The 18,567-nt window shown below is 30.8% G+C and overlaps 1 protein-coding gene across 1 annotated transcript in view; it reads left to right on the top strand.

Moving 5' to 3' along the window:
* LOC145265306 (uncharacterized) overlaps nucleotides 1–18,567 on the top strand; it is a 121,925-nt gene that overhangs the window by 82,620 nt on the left and 20,738 nt on the right. The window lies entirely within an intron of this gene.

Below are 18,567 nucleotides of genomic sequence, written 5' to 3'. Positions count from 1 at the left end.
TAACCTGGCTTTATCAAAGCGAGGATAGGCCGATTTAGTTCTTTTTTCTTCTTTTTTCTTTTTCTTTTTTTTTCATAACGTTGTTATTAAGAGGTCGAAGCTCCCCCTCCCCAAAAGAGAAAAGACGTCTTGTATCAATGCTGTTTCAAATCCGTGTGTGTAATCGTTCGGTTTAAGCGCGAAATTCAAGAAATGGAGCGTCACACATTTTTTAGAAAACATTTTATATATATATATATATATATATATATATATATATATATATATATATATATATATAAATTTAAGCGTGAACATTTGAAAACCTGAAAATATTATGAAATGATGAATTTTTTGTTTTTTTTACTTTTTGTTGTTAAAAAAAAGTAAAAAAAAATAAAAATCATTTCATAACATTTTCAGGTTTTCAAATTAAAAAAAATATTTTCTAAAAATGTGTTACTCTCCATTTTTTATATTTCGTATTGTTTAATGCTAACATAATTTATTTGTTAACCCTTGAAGTTCATAATATGTGTAATAATTAAGACTATGACAAGAAAATATTTTTATCATTGTTTTGACTCTCGAGTATACATCTGACACAAATAGACACAGTAAATCAATCGAGAACCACATAACTCTATCTAAAAACATATAATATATTAACTTATATATATATATATATATATATATATATATATATATATATACTCGAGAGTCAAAATAATGAAAAGTATTCCCTAATAAAGCAAATAATTCTGTTTTTCTTGTTTTGTTTTGTTTTTTTAGTAAAGAGTTTATTCTCTGATGTCGTCTCAATTTTCAAAAAACTCTATGTAGGAGAGAGTTGTCTGAGTGTGTCTATGTGTGCATATCCAGAGAGAGGAATGGGTTGGATGAAGGAGAAAGAGAAGGGCACGAAGAGAAAGAGAGGAAAACAGAGTAGACGGAAAAGAAAGAATGATTGAGCTACGGATAGACAGACGTAAAGATTTAATACAAATGTTACAATTTTGACCCGCCTGAAGCCAGATGTTGGTTGGTTGGTTGGTTGATTTTGTTTTACGGCATATCAACCTTTTTCACGTCATTCAATGCTGAATCCAATGATTTTTAAGAAATTTTTTCTTTTAATAAAATACATTCGTCTTTGTTTTTTTTGGGTTTTTTTTTTCAAGTCGGTTTCTATTTAAACCATAGTTGGGACCCTAACAGGTATTACCACTCTGGATCAGGGTGGACTTGGGAGCAATGGCAATTAAGAGGTGTCTCCACACTCCCCCAAAGCCCGCAAGCTGGGCCTCGCCATCGGATATAGTTTAAGGTCATATCTAGGACCAGGAGTATAGGGAAAAAGTGAAGAGCGAGAGAGAGAGAGAGAGAGAGAGAGAGAGAGAGAGAGAGAGAGAGAGAGAGAGAGAGAGAGAGAGAGAGAGAGTCAGAACTATCTATTACTTCTATTATTAATGAAAATTTGGTATCTGTCTGTTTGGTGTCAAAATTATACTATTACTTCTATTCGGAGATTTGGTATATGTCTGTCTGGTATTAAAACTATACCATTACTCCTATTACCAACCGAGATTACGTATGTGTCTGTCTAATGTTGGAACTATACTATTATGTTTATTACTAATGTACCTTTGCTATGCGTCTGAGTCTTTATTTTACACTTACTAGAGCTTGAACCGAATTTATTAGGTTGAGAAGAAAGTTTGGGGGAATTTTTAATTTTGATTTCAAATTATGAATTTTCAATAAAGTTTTCGTTTGAATACCTTTACTTTATATATCATTTTAAAGAACGTTATTCACTCTATCTAATCGTTTAAATTACAATCGTTTTAAAACAATCATGTCTTTTTTTTAGAACGTTGAATACAAGATGAAAAAAAAGCAAATTCGCACAATTTTCTTATTTCAGTTCAAGCTAGGCCGAAAAGCCCCTGAACCAGTTCGCGGTATACACGACGAGTTTGGCTAAGGAACCACCACTGAACACACAGCACAATGGTGGTTTAAGAAATTTCGTGACGGCGACGAGAGAAAGAAGATGAGCGTAGTGGGCGGCCATTAAGAGCCTTTGTCGAAGCCAATCCACGCATAACTGTTCCAGAACTTGATTCTGAATTAGATGTAACGGATGTGAGGATTTCTAACTACTTGAGAGAGATTTGAAAGACAAAAACAAACTTGATAAATGATTACCTCACGAATTGAACAACAACCAAAAACAACATCTTTTTTATGCAACAAGAATGAACCATTTCTCGACTAGCTTGCGATGAAAAGCGGGTTCCTTACGACAACTGGCGATGCTCAGCTCAGTGGTTAAATGCTGACGGAGTTCCACGATACTTCCCGAAGTCAGGGTTTCACCAAAAGAAGGTCATGCTGACTTTTTGGTTGTCTGTGACCAGTCTCACCCATTACAGATTTTTTAATATAGGCAAAACCATTACGGCAGAGAAGTACTGTCAACAAATGGATGAAATGGATCAGAAACTTCGACAACAACACCCAGCATTAGTCAACAGAAATAGCTCAATTCTCCTCCAGGACAATGCCTGACCGCACGTTGCTAAACCAAGCCTGCAGAAGTTGAACGAATTGAGCTACGAAACTCTGCCTCATGCGCCATATTCTTCAGACGTCTCATCTACCGACAACCACTTTTTCACGCATCTCGACTACATTTCTGCATGAGAAATGCTTCAAAACCCTAAGCAATATCCAAAACACCTTCAGCAACGTCATCGTTACCAGATGTTACGTAAATACACCTGTTTTGCGTTGGCAAAATGTGCTGTTTCTTATGGTGTTCATTTCGATCAATAAATTCTATTTGAGCAGAGATATGTTCATCTGAATTCAAAAGTTAAAAACCGCAATAACTTTCTTGTCAACCTAATAGAAAACCGGTTTATTCTACCGCAATCCTCTACTTTTTTAAAGCTAAATACGTCAAAATATGGAATACTGTTGTTACATTTGGGCGAAAGCTGCTTAGAGCACCCTTTCCTGCGTGTACATAGCTCAAAACAAGATTCGAAACCTCTTAGGCGATGTTCTTATAACCTTCCTTATACCGTGTTTCTCAGAAGCGACGTTGTCACTCTATCTCTACTCTATCGTTATTTCAATGACAAGTGTTCGACTGAGCTTCAATCTATGCCCCAAATGTGAAACGTTCACAGCAAACACTCGTTTTGCTACAATAATTAGCAACAATTTCCCCAAATTCCATGGAGCAAAGTTTATTTCTTAGAACTGCCGCCTATGGAACTCTATACCGGGTGGCTGTTTTCCAGCTAACTACAACATGGTAACTTTCAAGTACAATTTAAACAAGTTCTTGTTGAGCTGTCCTCTTAATCGAATTATACCAAATTTTCACCACTACCAACCCTTACGGTGTTCTCACAGATTACCCGGCACTAATTAACCTATATCCTCGAGTGACCTTCTGGCCTTGATAAGCGGTGACTTCTTCGTAATAGAAAACAATAAAAAAAAAACGTTTTTATATGATGATCATTAAAATCGAAACCGATCTGCACAAACAGAATGTTGTTCACTTTTTGTGGTCCTTTGTGATGAGATGTTCCCTTTGGTTATTTTTTGTTTTTTTTATTTTTGTTTAATTAAAAGATCATAATTTTGTTTTGTGTTGTTTTCTGTTTTAGTATGTTGTGAAGGGGGGTTTAGTATCTGTGACTATATAGAAGTCCGGATCGATTAATTAAGAGCCATGAGTTTCAGAGGTCAGGAAAATCGTCTTTAATACTTCTCTGCTCATTTATGTAAATTATAATTCATTGAAAATTGTTTGTAAGATTCAATGTTCATTTGATTTCGTATTAGAATCGGAGTTCAGTGAAAAAGATTGGAATATTTGAACGAATAAAGTTTATACAGAATTGCAGACGATAATAAGTCAATGAGTTGTGTGTGTCTGTGTGTTCGTTAATGTTTGTGTGCGTATGAGTGAAGAAAAGTGTTGCCGAGGGAAGTGGCCAACGACACCGATCCGTAGATTCGGGTCAACTTGGTTCCATTGGTTTTTTGTAAGAAAAATCTCTCTTTTAACGGGCTTGGGTAGCTCCTAAAAAGATCATCTATAATATAAATCTCACCTGTGTTTAAATGCATGCATATATGTATGTATGTATGTATGTATGTATGCTTGCCTAAAACTTTCGACAGAGGCGATGGGTTTTTACAAGATCGGTATCGCTTTCAAACGACAAATATCGAAAAATTGTCTAAAAATTAATTCTTTTACCCTCAATTGGGCACTTAAGGAAGGGTCGATTTTTTCGCTGATATTTTCGAAAGTCATGCTCTCCTTTCGATTGACTAGCCTTAATTTAAACCTTCGTCACTTTCGCTTGACGATAGACGCAACGGCAAAGATGTAATTTTTTTTTCACTTTCTTTTCCTCCTTCGCGGTACGGGTTCGAGCCTGCCTGCCTACTACTAATTTTTTTTTTGTTCAACACACACCTCCAAACACTCGGTCAACGCCAGGCTAGTTTCAAATAAATCCAGAAAGTTTTCTGATTGGTTAAAAATATAATTATTCATTTTTATTTAGAATAGTGTTTTGCTCGGACGATATGCGTACAAACGCGTTTATGCGACCGCTACAAAGTGTACTATATATATTGAAAAAGGATTTGGAGGGGAAAAAAGAAATAGAAAATGAGACATGTAAATGCAACAAAAAAGCATGAATAAATAAAAATTAATTATTTTGATGTTTATAGACACATTCCATTCAAAATACACATGGGTAACGTACGTCATTATACTAGATTTCGTATTTACAGCTTAAACAAAAAAATTATAATAAAATAAAATTCTATTTCTAAAATATTTATCTAATATCTATAATATAAAAGCGCAAAAATATGTGTGTGTGTGTTTGTGTGTGTGTGTGTGTGTGTGTGTGTGTGTGTGTGTGTGTGTGTGTGTGTGCATGCATGTCCGGCAAAGGCTTTTTTCGGGAGGGGACGCTCGGGGTGATCACTCATTCTTAAAACTTTTTATATGCCCCGTAGATTATAATATCTACGATTTGCGAAACGAGTTCGCGTGCATCTTTAATTTCGGTGACTTTAACACGCTATTTTCGCGATATTTCTACGCGTGTTTGTTTGGCTTTTCAGTATAAAAGAGAAACTGAATCCGAAGCAGAATGAAGCTCTCTCGAGGCAGAAAAGCAATTGGGTTTGATTAATGCGGGGGGGGGCTTATATCAGACAATTGCTAGGCACTCCCCTTTATATGGATAGCTGGTTTTCCCGAACATTTTGGAGGGAAACACAGAAACTGGCTTGCAGCCAAAGTTAATTTCATTCCTTGACTATAGCGTGATGTTTGGCCTCATTAAGTTCACGCACCTGTCATTTAAGTTTTTAATCGTTAAATTAAAACGATTTTTATTCCTCTCCCGTGGTGGTCCAGCGGGTAAGATGCCAGTTCCCCCCCCCTTTCTTTTTCACCTTCGCGTCAAGGCTTCGAAAATCGTTTAAGAGAAATATTTGCAGTGAAAGGAATTTGCGGGTTTTATATTCAAATATGGAAAAAAGCAAGAGACATTACCATACGGTAGACAAAACTAAATAAATAGTTAAGAAGGCATATTTTCACAAAACAGATAATTTATATATGTAAGTATGCAAGGTGGATAGTTCTTATTGAGTTGCAACTCAACAAGGACTATCCAGTTTACTTATTACAAAAATGCTAGTTTTATTTTGGTGTCTTAAACTCCCCACCCACCCTCTTTTAGCTGATGAGGAGATTATATTCAAGAATAAAATCTTTATCAACTATTGTCAGTGTTTATTGTCAAGTTAATAAAATGAATGTTTCCGAAACGATCGTACACTCGATTTGATCCTGTTTGTTCATCCTAGCTGTACGATAAATACACCTTAGCTTATTATATATATACAGTAATATGAGCACTGTTCTTTTAAAGTATGGCTACATTGAAATAAACTTTACTTTTTAAACTCCATGTCTAATCCCCCCTATATATATATATATATATATATATATATATATATATATATATATATATATATATATATATATATATATATATATATATATGCTTTTTATTTTTATTACCGTATCTTTCTGTTAAGTTACATTATTGTTTCAGCTACTCGGCCGTTTTTTTTTTACCGTCTGTAGCTTCCTCAGACTTTTACAGAAATGTTCGTTATGATGGTATGAAAGAGTGAATGATGTCAGGGGCGGGGTGCTAAAAGAGCGGAAAAAAGAGGAAGGGAATAAGGGGGAAAAGTGGGAGGGGTGCTTGGTATGTCGGTAATTTTTTAATTTTTTAAGTTTAAGGACCTTGTTGGGGAGCGTCTGGGAAGTTCATTTCTGGTGTGGCTGAGGGCATAGGGATAAGAGAGCAAAGTTTCATTTAATGTATTAATACATTAAAAGAACAGTGCTCATGGTACTGTAGATATATAATAAGCTCAATGGGTATATTTATTCTAGAGCTATATTAATATTGAAGATAAAGATTAATAATTGTAAATTATATATCAACTGATTTTATTATGTTTTTCCTTTTGAAACTGATTAATAATTTACAATTATTAATCTTCATCCTCAATATTATATATATATATATATATATATATATATATATATATATATATAAAATAAAAATTACAATTAAATTTACGAAAATGATCCAAGATGGTAAAATTAAAGTATATTATAAATATTAAAGAATTAATATTTATAAAATTATCTCAGCCAGATGTAAAAGCTCGATGAAACCAAATAGGAAATAGAGCTTATAATATGAGCAAACAGTTAATAAAATATGTTAAAAACACTTTGAAATGAGTTAAAAACATATTTAATCTGAACAGGAAACACTAGATAAATTAATTGTCCTTAATCCGCGGAGTTTCGAAGAAATACTTTCCTTCTCATCAAATCTGATGAGAAGGAAAGTATTTCTTCGAAACTCCGCGGATTAAGGACTATTAATTTATCTGGTGTTTCCTTTTCAGATTAAATATGTTTTTAACTCATTTCAAAGTGTTTTTAACATATTTTATTAACTGTTTGCTCATATATATATATATATATATATATATATATATATATATATATATATATATATATATATATATAAAGCTGAACGTTTGTGTGTGTATCTGGTCACGAATAGGTTCCTATATGGATGACTATTATAGAAAACTGATCACATATAATGATAGACGTATCGAGACACAGGAATGGGTATGTTTGATCTGGCATAATGATGATTCATTAAAATTTTGGGGTTTGCGTACGCGCCTGGTCCACAGTGTATGGAAATAAAAAATTTGAAAATTAAAAAAAAAACGGTTACAAGTGTTTTTGATATAGATGTACATAAGAATACTTTGATAGGTATGTTTTAACTTAAATAGGGATGGTATAATGCAATTGTGGGGTCTGCGTTCGCGCCTGGCATCCATAGAATGGAAATAGGCACAAACTTTAATAAAGACTTTTCATATCTATCTGCTTAAGTATACTTTGATAATTATGTTCCAGTTTGAAGAAATATGGTATAATAAAATTATGGGGGTATTCGTTCTCACTTGACCTCCATAGAATGGAAATATGTCACAAAGTTTAACAAGGTCTTTTTAATATAGATTCACAGAATATTGTGATAAGTGTTTCAGTGTGAACAGGTATGGTATAATAAATTATGGGGTTTATCTATTTTATTTTTACATTCATCATATTTTGCTTTGGTTTTGATACCCCCAAAATTCGAAGCTATCTCTTTACAACCCTCCCTTTTCCTTTTCGTAACTTACCATACTTTCATAAATCAGAGTCCATTTTCTGTAGGCTGTTTTTGAACTCAGTCAACGACGGGTACTTTTGCTAGTATATATATATATATATATATATATATATATATATATATATATATATATATATGTATGTATATATATATATATATATATATATATATATATATATATATATATATATATATCTTTATATATAATGGTGAGTGTTGAGACATTAATCGGTATCGAATTCCAAAATTCGATTATCGAAATTTTGGGGGGTATCGGAATCAGTATCGAAATCAGGAAAAAAAAAATGCTCCAATTTTCCGATGCCAAAAACGATTCTTTCAATTTTTTGATAATTATTATTTATGTATTTTGAACTACCAGTACAATTAAAAAAAAACTATAGCTCCTCCCTACCTACGCACAAGTGTATTTTACTCTTCCGGAAAATATACGCACATATTATACGGGTATTTACGCTAACCTGACCCCCATAAAATATATATATATATATATATATATATATATATATATATATATATATATATATATATATATATATATATATATATATATATATATATTGAAATATTTAAGAAGAATCAGAATAAGTAATTGTATCGGAATCGGAAATTTTAAACTGATTCGGTAATTGTACCAGAATCGGAAAAATATTGGAACCTTATAAATATCTGACTAGCTTAGACATACTATAGAATTAAAATTCTCCTTTTTTTCATGTTAATTCATGGAAGGTGAATACCAGGCTGCAGAATAAAAAGTGACTTTAAGTCTTTCGACCGGCGATAATTATCATTTCCTACACTGAAGATTACGTAAGCATGAAATACAAGTGTGTATAGGGAAAAATAATAACTATTTAAAATAAAAATACAAGAAGTTTCCTCCCTACCTACGCACAAGTGTATTTTACTCTTCCGGAAAATATACGCACATATTATACGGGTATTTATGGTAACCTGACCCCCATAAAATATATATATATATATATATATATATATATATATATGTATATATATATATATATATATATATATTAATATTGAAATATTTTAGAAGAATCGGAATAAGTAATTGTATCGGAATCGGAAATTTTAAACTGATTCGGTAATTGTACCAGAATCGGAAAAATATTGGAATTCTTCCATCGCTAATATATATATATATATATATATATATATATATATATATATATATATATATATATATATATATATTAATAAACGAATAAACTGCGGCACTAACGCGATTAACTGGCTTCTTCCGAAGGACAAAGTTTCATGAGGGTATGGAATTCACAAGCGATCTCCAGTCGCATGTAAATCTCCCTTAGTTGAGATGATGACGTTAGAGTTTTGCAACTCTTGAAGGGAGACGCCGATGTCGCTTTACATACAGCGCCTGGTATTCCCAAATTGCTCATCTATCTGGAATTCCATAAATTGGGCATCCATCTTATACTGATCCGGCTCGTCGTTGCTTAACTTCGGTTATCTAGCGAGAACCTAGCGAGAACCGATGTCTTAACGTGACTATGCCGTATATAAAACCTTATAAATATCTGACTAGCTTACTACACATATCCGTCGATTTGACATACTATAGAATTAAAATTCTCCTTTTTTTTCATATTAATTCATGGAAGACGAATACCAGGCTGCAGAATCAAAAGTGACTTTGCAACTGACTTTAAGTCTTTCGACCGGCGATAATTATCATTTCCTACACTGAAGATTACGTAAGCATGAAATACAAGTGTGTATAGGCAAAAATAATAAATATTTAAAATAAGAATACAAGAAGTTTGCTTGAAGCATTGTGCGTAGAACAGTTGTATACGTTTCAGTTATATTTTCCCCTGAAGAAGAGATACTACTCTCGAAAATTAGGGATATCAACACCTACCATCTTGTATGACACATTATGTAGGTAAATAAACGTAATATAATTGAAAATCATTGTCATTATTCTTTTACATGCTAACTCGTGTTTCCCACGAACCGCATTGATATAGCCTTCAAACACAACTCCTTTCATAAAAATATAACGTGTATCAATCAATTTTTAAAATCAGCGTCAGAATATTTCTGTCTAAAAACAACAAAAAATGTCTTTGATTGGTGTCATTGTCAAGAAGTCGTCGTGAATAAAACAAAGCGACTGAAACTGGCCAATTACGCTGTCTGACGTCGCCTTCCACCACCCCCACCTTAACTACCTTATTTATTTGCAACCCAAAAATTAACTGACTCACATGATATTAGTTTCAGTCCTAAATTACAGTAATTTCTATGTATCAACCGCACGTCTCTTTATATCACTCTTTCCCCCCCTCTCTCTCTCTCTCTCTCTCTCTCTCTCTCTCTCTCTCTCTACCGCTTTCTCTTTATCAGTCTCTATCTATCGTTGCTCTCTATAGCGCGCTTTCTCGGTATCACTCTCTTGTTCTCTATATATTAATCTCTCTCTATCTTTTTCTCTCTATTACTCTCTCTCTCTACCGCTCTCTCTATCATTCTTTCTCTCTAAGCATTACTCCCACTCTTCATAGTTCTCGCTCTCTACCACGCGCTCTCTTTCTATCATTCTCTTTATATATATATCACTCTCTATCTATCATTCTCTCTCTACCGTTTTCTCTCTACCGCTCTCTCTACCGCCCTTTCTCTCACTTAGTCTCTCTCACTACTGCTTTCTCTCTGTCATGGGCTCTCTTTCTCTATTAGTCTCTCTTTAGCTTTTTCTATCACTCTCACTCTCTATAGTTCTCTCTATATATCACTCTTTCTCTCTCACTCTCTCTCTCTCTCTCTCTCTCTCTCACTTTCTACCGCGTTCTTTCTTTATCACTTTCTCTTTGGGGCTACCCCACTCTCTCTTACAATAATCTATCTTGCCTCCTCTTCTCTTTTTTTTTGTCTCAAGCTTATATCAGTGACCCATGTTGAGATATATATATATATATATATATATATATATATATATATATATATATATATATAAAGTTTAGATAAAACATCGGTACCGCCCGTTTCGACCCTGATAATACGGAACTATTCTAGATACCCATATCAAGCTCTCTTCAGCCGATCTATCTCATCTGTTTATAACCGGAATGCAAATCTCGTTTTATTTTTTAACCTTAAATTTCAAATGATTATTTTTTTTAAAATGGTCCGTTTTATATTTTAGACGCCAAAGAAACAAAAATTATCAGGTTTGAAATCGACGGTACTGATGATTTATCTAAACTTTCTGAAAATGAAAATACAAATATTAGGCTCTTATTTTGAATTTTTTTCCTTATAATAGAGCACTATGGTGGAATTCATTTTTCCAAAATATAACTAAATATATATATATATATATATATATATATATATATATATATATATATATATATATATATATATATATATATATATATATATATAACTACTTCATTTATTCGCATAAATTTAATATACGAAAGTATAGATTTATGCGTAAACTTTAAGTATTTACTTCAAAAGTGCTCAATACGTAGGTAGAGCTAGTTAGTAATTTATAAAATATATATGGCGGTTAAGCTACACTGAATATTCTGCGTTTCATCCAACTATAGGATTCGTCAGGCTTATGCGCGAATTCTGTCGTTGCTTCTTGTTTTTATATATGTTGAGGATTTCTAGTCGGCCAATCAGCTTTCTAGTATCCACCGCGCCCCTTCCTACCAGCCAATGGGCATGCATTTTATCAAACAAAGGATCTGTTTTAGAACTAGGTTAGTGGTTTTAGGTGGTCGTTCTCCTTTTTTTTATACATATAAATATACCTATGTGCACACAACAATGCACATATATATACATATATATATATACATATATATATATACATATATATATAAATATATGTATGTGATCGTTTATGTATATTCATGTTTATTTAATTTATTTATTTGTTTTTTTTTCCTATTGTTATTGTTAGTTTTAAAGCTATTTTGTATCGCTATCCTAGAGTAAGTTTTATTTTTTGAACACAGTTGTTTGCTATTTCCCGCCTACAGTTTAATAGATTTTGAGGTTCTTTAAAGTACAGGATAGAAAATTTTTCATGGAGGCATAATTTACATGGGTCGTCTAAATGTCTGCATGTGGTAGCTTGTCTCATTATTTTCTATTCGACTACCGGCGAATGTCCGCTTTCTTTGAGTTCCCAGTATTTATTCGCTAGTGTTGTTTTTATACGGTGTTTTTTTTATTTTTGAATGTGCTTTTATGGTCACAGTATCGGGTTTTGAAATCTAAGGAAGTCATGCCTATGTAATATTTCTTGTTATTCGGGTTTTCTTTCGCAAATATTGTTGCTTGATAAACTACGCTTTTTGTTAGACATTTATTTTGGACTGGGCAAAGTGTGCGGTGTCTACAATTGCATTTATCTTGTTCGTTATTAGTATTTTTATTTATGGTATAGTTGTTCTTGTCCGGGGTTGGTTTGTTATTATTATTATTATTATTATTATTATTATTATTATTATTATTATTATTATTATTATTATTTCTGCTAGTGTTGGTTTTATTTCTGTCATGGTGTCTACTTTTTTATTGTTTATTTTGTTGTTGTTTACATTGTTTTCATTTAGTATTTTGTTATTATGTGCCTTAATTATCATCTCTAAATTTTCGCAACAACTGTAAGATAACTTCAAGGTATTTTTATTGAAGATTTTGTGTAAGGGGTTGGTTGCGGGAAAGTGTTTTTCAATAAGATCTAGAAATTTCTTGCCAAGTTTGGTTTTTAACATTTGATTGTATGGGGCCGTATACCAAATTATAGTTCTTTTTCTTCTGTTTTTAATTTTATTATAGTTGTTGGTGTTTTGTTGCTTATATTTGATATCGATATTTTTGTATCCACTATTTTTTAGGGCTGTTTCGTAAATATTGGATGACCTGTTAAATGCATTTTCGTCGCTTGAGTTATTACTGAGTCTACTTACGATCGAGTTAGGAATATGTTTTATAATTGATGGTGGGTGGTTGGACTTAGGGTTTACGTAAATTGAAGTAGCGTTATCTTTTAAGTATGGTTCATATGTGTTTTTATCTAAGTTTAACGTGACGTCCAGGAAGTTTGTTATTTTTATGTTAGCTGATATGTCCGCTTTTAGGCCTAATTTTTTCATTTCTTTGTGTATGATTTTCTTAAAGTTTTCTCCCTTGACTTTGTTGGAGTTTTTTATTATAGCTAGTCCGTCATCTCTATATAGGCCGATATCCGTAGTATCGAATATGCTTGTGAGGGTATATAGAATGAATAATCCCACAAGATCTGATGCCTCTGCAGAGTCTCTGGCACCCATCGCCAAATCGAATGAATTTTTCATTTTATTTTTTATCCATTGGTTATTGTTATTTATTAGAATTTGACATTTAGACGACCCATGTAAATTATGCCTCCATGAAAAATTTTCTATCCTGTACTTTAAAGAACCTCAAAATCTATTAAACTGTAGGCGGGAAATAGCAAACAACTGTGTTCACAAAATAAAACTTACTCTAGGATAGCGATACAAAATAGCTTTAAAACTAACAATAACAATAGGAAAAAAAACAAATAAATAAATTAAATAAACATGAATATACATAAACGATCACATACATATATGTATATATACATATATATATATATATATATGTATATATATATGTATATATATATGTATATATATGTGCATTGTTGTGTGCACATAGGTATATTTATATGTATAAAAAAAAAGGAGAACGACCACCTAAAACCACTAACCTAGTTCTAAAACAGATCCTTTGTTCGATAAAATGCATGCCCATTGGCTGGTAGGAAGGGGCGCGGTGGATACTAGAAAGCTGATTGGCCGACTAGAAATCCTCAACATATCTAAAAACAAGAAGCGACGACAGAATTCGCGCATAAGCCTGACGAATCCTACAGTGGATGAAACGCAGAATATTCAGTGTAGCTTAACCGCCATATATATTTTATAAATTACTTACTACTACTACTACTATATATATATATATAATCTACGGTCATTATTTTACAGAGGTTAAGTAACTGAAGTAAATCAGTGTATACTCTTTATTTTTTTTACATAAGCATATATATATATATATATTAAGATTCGTCTGTACTACTTAAAAAATGCTAGGTTTATTTATGGTGTCTTTTATTTAAAAAAAAAAGCACATCCAATATTTTGCTGATGAGGAGACTCATGCTAAAATTATTGTCTATGACTCTATGTCTGTCACAATAAAAAACATCGTTTTAATTTTGAATTATAAATTATCAATCACCTTACCATATATATATATATATATATATATATATATATATATATATATATAGTTATCCACATACAGTACTGTTTCGTTGTATCACAACTCATCAGTGTGGCTAGACTAGCACCTTTCCCTAGCATGGATCGAACTAACAACCATTGTGTTGATAGTCGGCAGCTCTAACCAATGGAGTAAGAATGGGTACCCGTAAATGATTCATCAAATATCTATTAGATAAACATCTGCCCAACGCTTAACAGTGTCCGAGCTGATAGTTTGTTTATGAAAAAAACAGAAAGCGGGCTTTGCTTAATCGCTAAAATAAGCAGCGAGTGAAATACATTTACGACAGTGCTCAACCCAAAGGAGGGAGTGGGGCTTTGATATACTCATCCACACACAGTACTGTTTCGTTGTGTTGTGATACGTTTCATATATATGGTGGATTCTCTCATCGAAGACGATGAATGAGGGTTCAGTATGCAATCTTCAGCAGCTCCCAAGCTCTGTGAAACCACATGCGTAATTGCAATCCTGTAGACGTCCGGCACACTCCTCCGCAGATGGTGAACTTTCATATGCTCGTAGGTCAAAGATGCCTTCTCGAATGAACAGATAACCCTGCTTTGCTGCGTGCTCTGAAACCACAATGGCATACATATTCATTTTTAGGTGGATATTTCTTGTGTTTTGCCTTCATATTTGCACGAAGGGTGTCCCTATGACAAAGGCGGTTATGTTCAAATTCTTTGGTCCCCAGGAAACACATCTTCCTCAATTCTCTGTGATCCCATGCTGCACCCTCCCAGGAACTCAGAGAAAATCCACAACGTTTCAGGTTGTCCTTTAGTTTATCTTTGTAACGAAGCAGGGGACGCCCTATTGGACGGCAAGAATTTGTCAGTTGCTCATAAAAAAGTTGCTTAGGAACTCTTGAGTCATCCATTCTTACAAGATGAGCCGACCATCGCATTTGTATCCTGATCAAAAATGATTCAATACCAGTGATTTCACATCTCTCCAGTAATTCACTATTCGGAACACAATCCTGCCATCCAACACTGCAGATAAAACGCATAAAATGCATATATATATATATATATGCATATATATATATATATAAAATGCATATATATATATATATATATATATATATATATATATATATATATATATATATAAAGGGTGTTCTTTTTGTTAGGAGCCGCGAACTTAAATTTTAAATAAATCACAGAAAAATATTTTTATTACACAAATGTGTCTTATTCCAAAAGATTTATTTTTTTGCATTTATAAGGTAAATAGTTTGGATCATTCTACCACTCCAGTAGGTATCTCACTGCCGATGCAATCCTCTACCTCTATAAGAGCTAAGTATGTCCTATGATGGAATACTGTTGCTAGATCTGGACAGGAGCCATTCGGTGCACCTATCCTGCCTTGACAGAGTTCAAAACCGGCTTTGAAACCTAGTAGAATGTGCACTTTTCTCTTCTCCGCAACCTCTTTCCATTGCGAACCTATCTCTGCTCTATCGTTATTTTCATGGCAAGTGTTCGACTGAGCTCCAATCTATGGTCCTCCCTTGCCAATCTTTCACAAAAAAACACTCGTCTAGCTATAACCACTGTCAATAATTCCCCCCCCCTCTCTATCTGTGCCTAAATCTAAACGCAAATTCCATGAATACTGCTTCTTTTCGAGAACTGCCACCATGTGGAACATTGTTCCGCAGGTCTGCTTCCCGGCTGACTACAATATAGTAGACTTCAAGCCCAATGTAAACATGTCGTTGGAGGGCCGGGGGACAGTATATTATACATACATAAATATGCATATGCAATAAAGTAAAAAAAAAAAATAACTGGTGTCTAAATTAGTCTCATGGATAATTATTTTACATAAGTGTGAAGAAATATTTAAAAATCCGTTTCTTTGTTTGATTAGATAGGAGGAGTGGGAGATGAGGGCAGATTCCATCAAACGGCATGTAGATATATTATGTATTGTTTTTAGGATTGTTGCATTTTAAAATCAAAATGTGGGAAAATGGCGTTAAAGGTGGTGTTCATTTTTATGTTCCTTTTATGTTCGTACATTCTCTTCTCAAGACAGCGTTGTGTTTCGCCAATGTATATCTGTTCAAAATCACGGCAGGGTATGGAGTATATGCCAGCTTTGATCTTGAAATTAGGTTTAGATTTATGGATTATATCTCTAATTTCAGATATTTCAATATTTATTTTGTTTAGTTTTTTTTTATATATCGCGTTGTTTTGCTAGGTAGGATAATACTTCTGTTGAGTGTTATTTTAATTATGAGGTTGTCTTGATTTCGCTTAGAGATTTCTAGGGCGTTTCTTTTGCCGGTCTGTGGAGATAGCCTATTTCATAATTAAAGTAAGTTATTTCACTTTATCACAACTAATTTCTATTAATTTTTTAAACTAATAAACAAATAATATAAATACAATAAAACAAATTAGATAATTATATGATTTATTAGTACAATAAAAAATGATAACCATAGAACAAGAGTTACATTGAATTAAGTGTCATCGACCATCAAAACAGTGTTCGATAGAAAATAACATGCTTTATAGATCCGGTCGGACAATTCCACTTATTTTTATTTTTAATTTTATATTAACACAGAAAGAAGACCATATGAATTTTATTTTCATTTTGATTTTTTCATTTTGATTTTTTTTTCATTTCGATTTTTTAATTGTTTAATTTAGATTGTTTAATTTTGTTTTTTATTTGATTTTTTATTTTTATTTTTTTTTCATTTTGATTTTTAAAATTTTTACTTTTTAATTTTATTTTTTAATTTTTATTTTTAAAATTTTTGTTTTTTAATTTTTATTTTTTAATTTTTATTTGTTAATTTTTATTTTTAATTTTAATTTTTTTAAATTTGATTTTTATTTTATTTTTTATTTATATTTTTATCATTTTGTTATTTTTATTTTCTTTTAATTTTGATTTTTTAATTTTCATTTTTTAATTTGAATTTTTTTATTTTTTATTTTTTTTTCGTTTTGATCTTCTTTTAATTATGATTTTTTCATTTTTATTTTTATAATTTTAATTTTTTTATTTTTCTATGTTGATTTTTTTCATTGGGATTTTTTTCATCTTTATTTTTTTTCATTTTCATTTTTTTCATTTTCATTTTCTTTTAATTCTGATATTTTCATTTTTATTTTGATTTTTCTATTGTTTTTTCATTTTTATTTTTTCATTTCCATTTTTTTCATTTTCATTTTTTTTAATTCTTATTTTTTCATTTTTATTTTTATAATTTTAAATTTTTTATTTTTCTATGTTGATATTTTTCATTTGGATTCTTTTTCATATTAATTTTTTTCATTTTGATTTTCTTTTCATTTTCATTTTCTTTTTATAATTTTAATTTTTTTTATTATTTTACAATGTTGATTTTTTCCATTTTGATTTTTTTATTTTGATTTTTAAATTTTCGTTTTTATGTACATTTTTTTTTCATTTGAATTTGTTTATTTTTATTTTTTAATTTTGATTTGTCATTTCTTTTCACTTGGAAACTTTTATTTTTATTTCCTTTTAATTTTTTTTTAATTCGGATTTTCTTTTAATCTTATTTTTTTAATTGTAATTTTTTAATTTTAATTACTTAATTTTAATTTTTTATTTTATTTTTATTTTTAATTTTTTTTAATTTGGATTTTTTAATTCTGATTTTTTTATTTGGATTTTTCTTACATTTTTGTTTTATTGTTTAAGTTTGATTTTCTGTGAATTTAAATTTTTTAATTTTGATTTTTTATTTTGAATTTTTCATTTTGATTTTTTTTATTCTGATTTTTTAATTTTAATTTTTTTACTTTTAATTTTTTATTTGATTTTTTTTCATTGGGATTTTTTCATTTTTATTTTTTATTTGATTTTTTTCTTTTAATTTTCTTTTAATTTTTATTTTTTAATTTTAATTTTTTGATTTTAATTTTTTGATTTTGATTTTTTGATTTTGATTTTTATTTTTTTTTTCATTTTGATTTCATTTTCTTTTGTTTTTTTCATTTGGATTTTTTTCATTTTCACACTTTTATTTTAATTTTTCTTATTTTGAGTTTTTCATTTTGTATTTTGATTTTTATTTTTTTTCATTTTTATTTTTTTCATTTTGATTTTTTTCATTTTGATTGTTTTTATGTTGATTGTTTTTATTTTGATTCATTTTGATTTTTCTTCATTTTTATTTTTATGTTTTTCATTTTGATTTTTTATTTTGATTTTTCTTCTTTGTGATTTTTTTTTCGTTTTGATTATTGTTCAATATCTTTTTTTAAATATTTTAAAAAACTTTTTATATTGTTTCATGTTTTAAATTTTATTTTATTTCATTTAAATATTGTTTATTTTAGTATTTTCT

The sequence above is a fragment of the Euprymna scolopes genome, chromosome 40 (genome assembly GCF_053919585.1).
Source record: "Euprymna scolopes isolate OS-2025 chromosome 40, ASM5391958v1, whole genome shotgun sequence".
NCBI classification, from domain to species: domain Eukaryota; kingdom Metazoa; phylum Mollusca; class Cephalopoda; order Sepiida; family Sepiolidae; genus Euprymna; species Euprymna scolopes.
The sequence above is the reverse complement of the archived record's forward strand: the minus strand, read 5'-3'. Positions and strand labels throughout refer to the sequence as shown.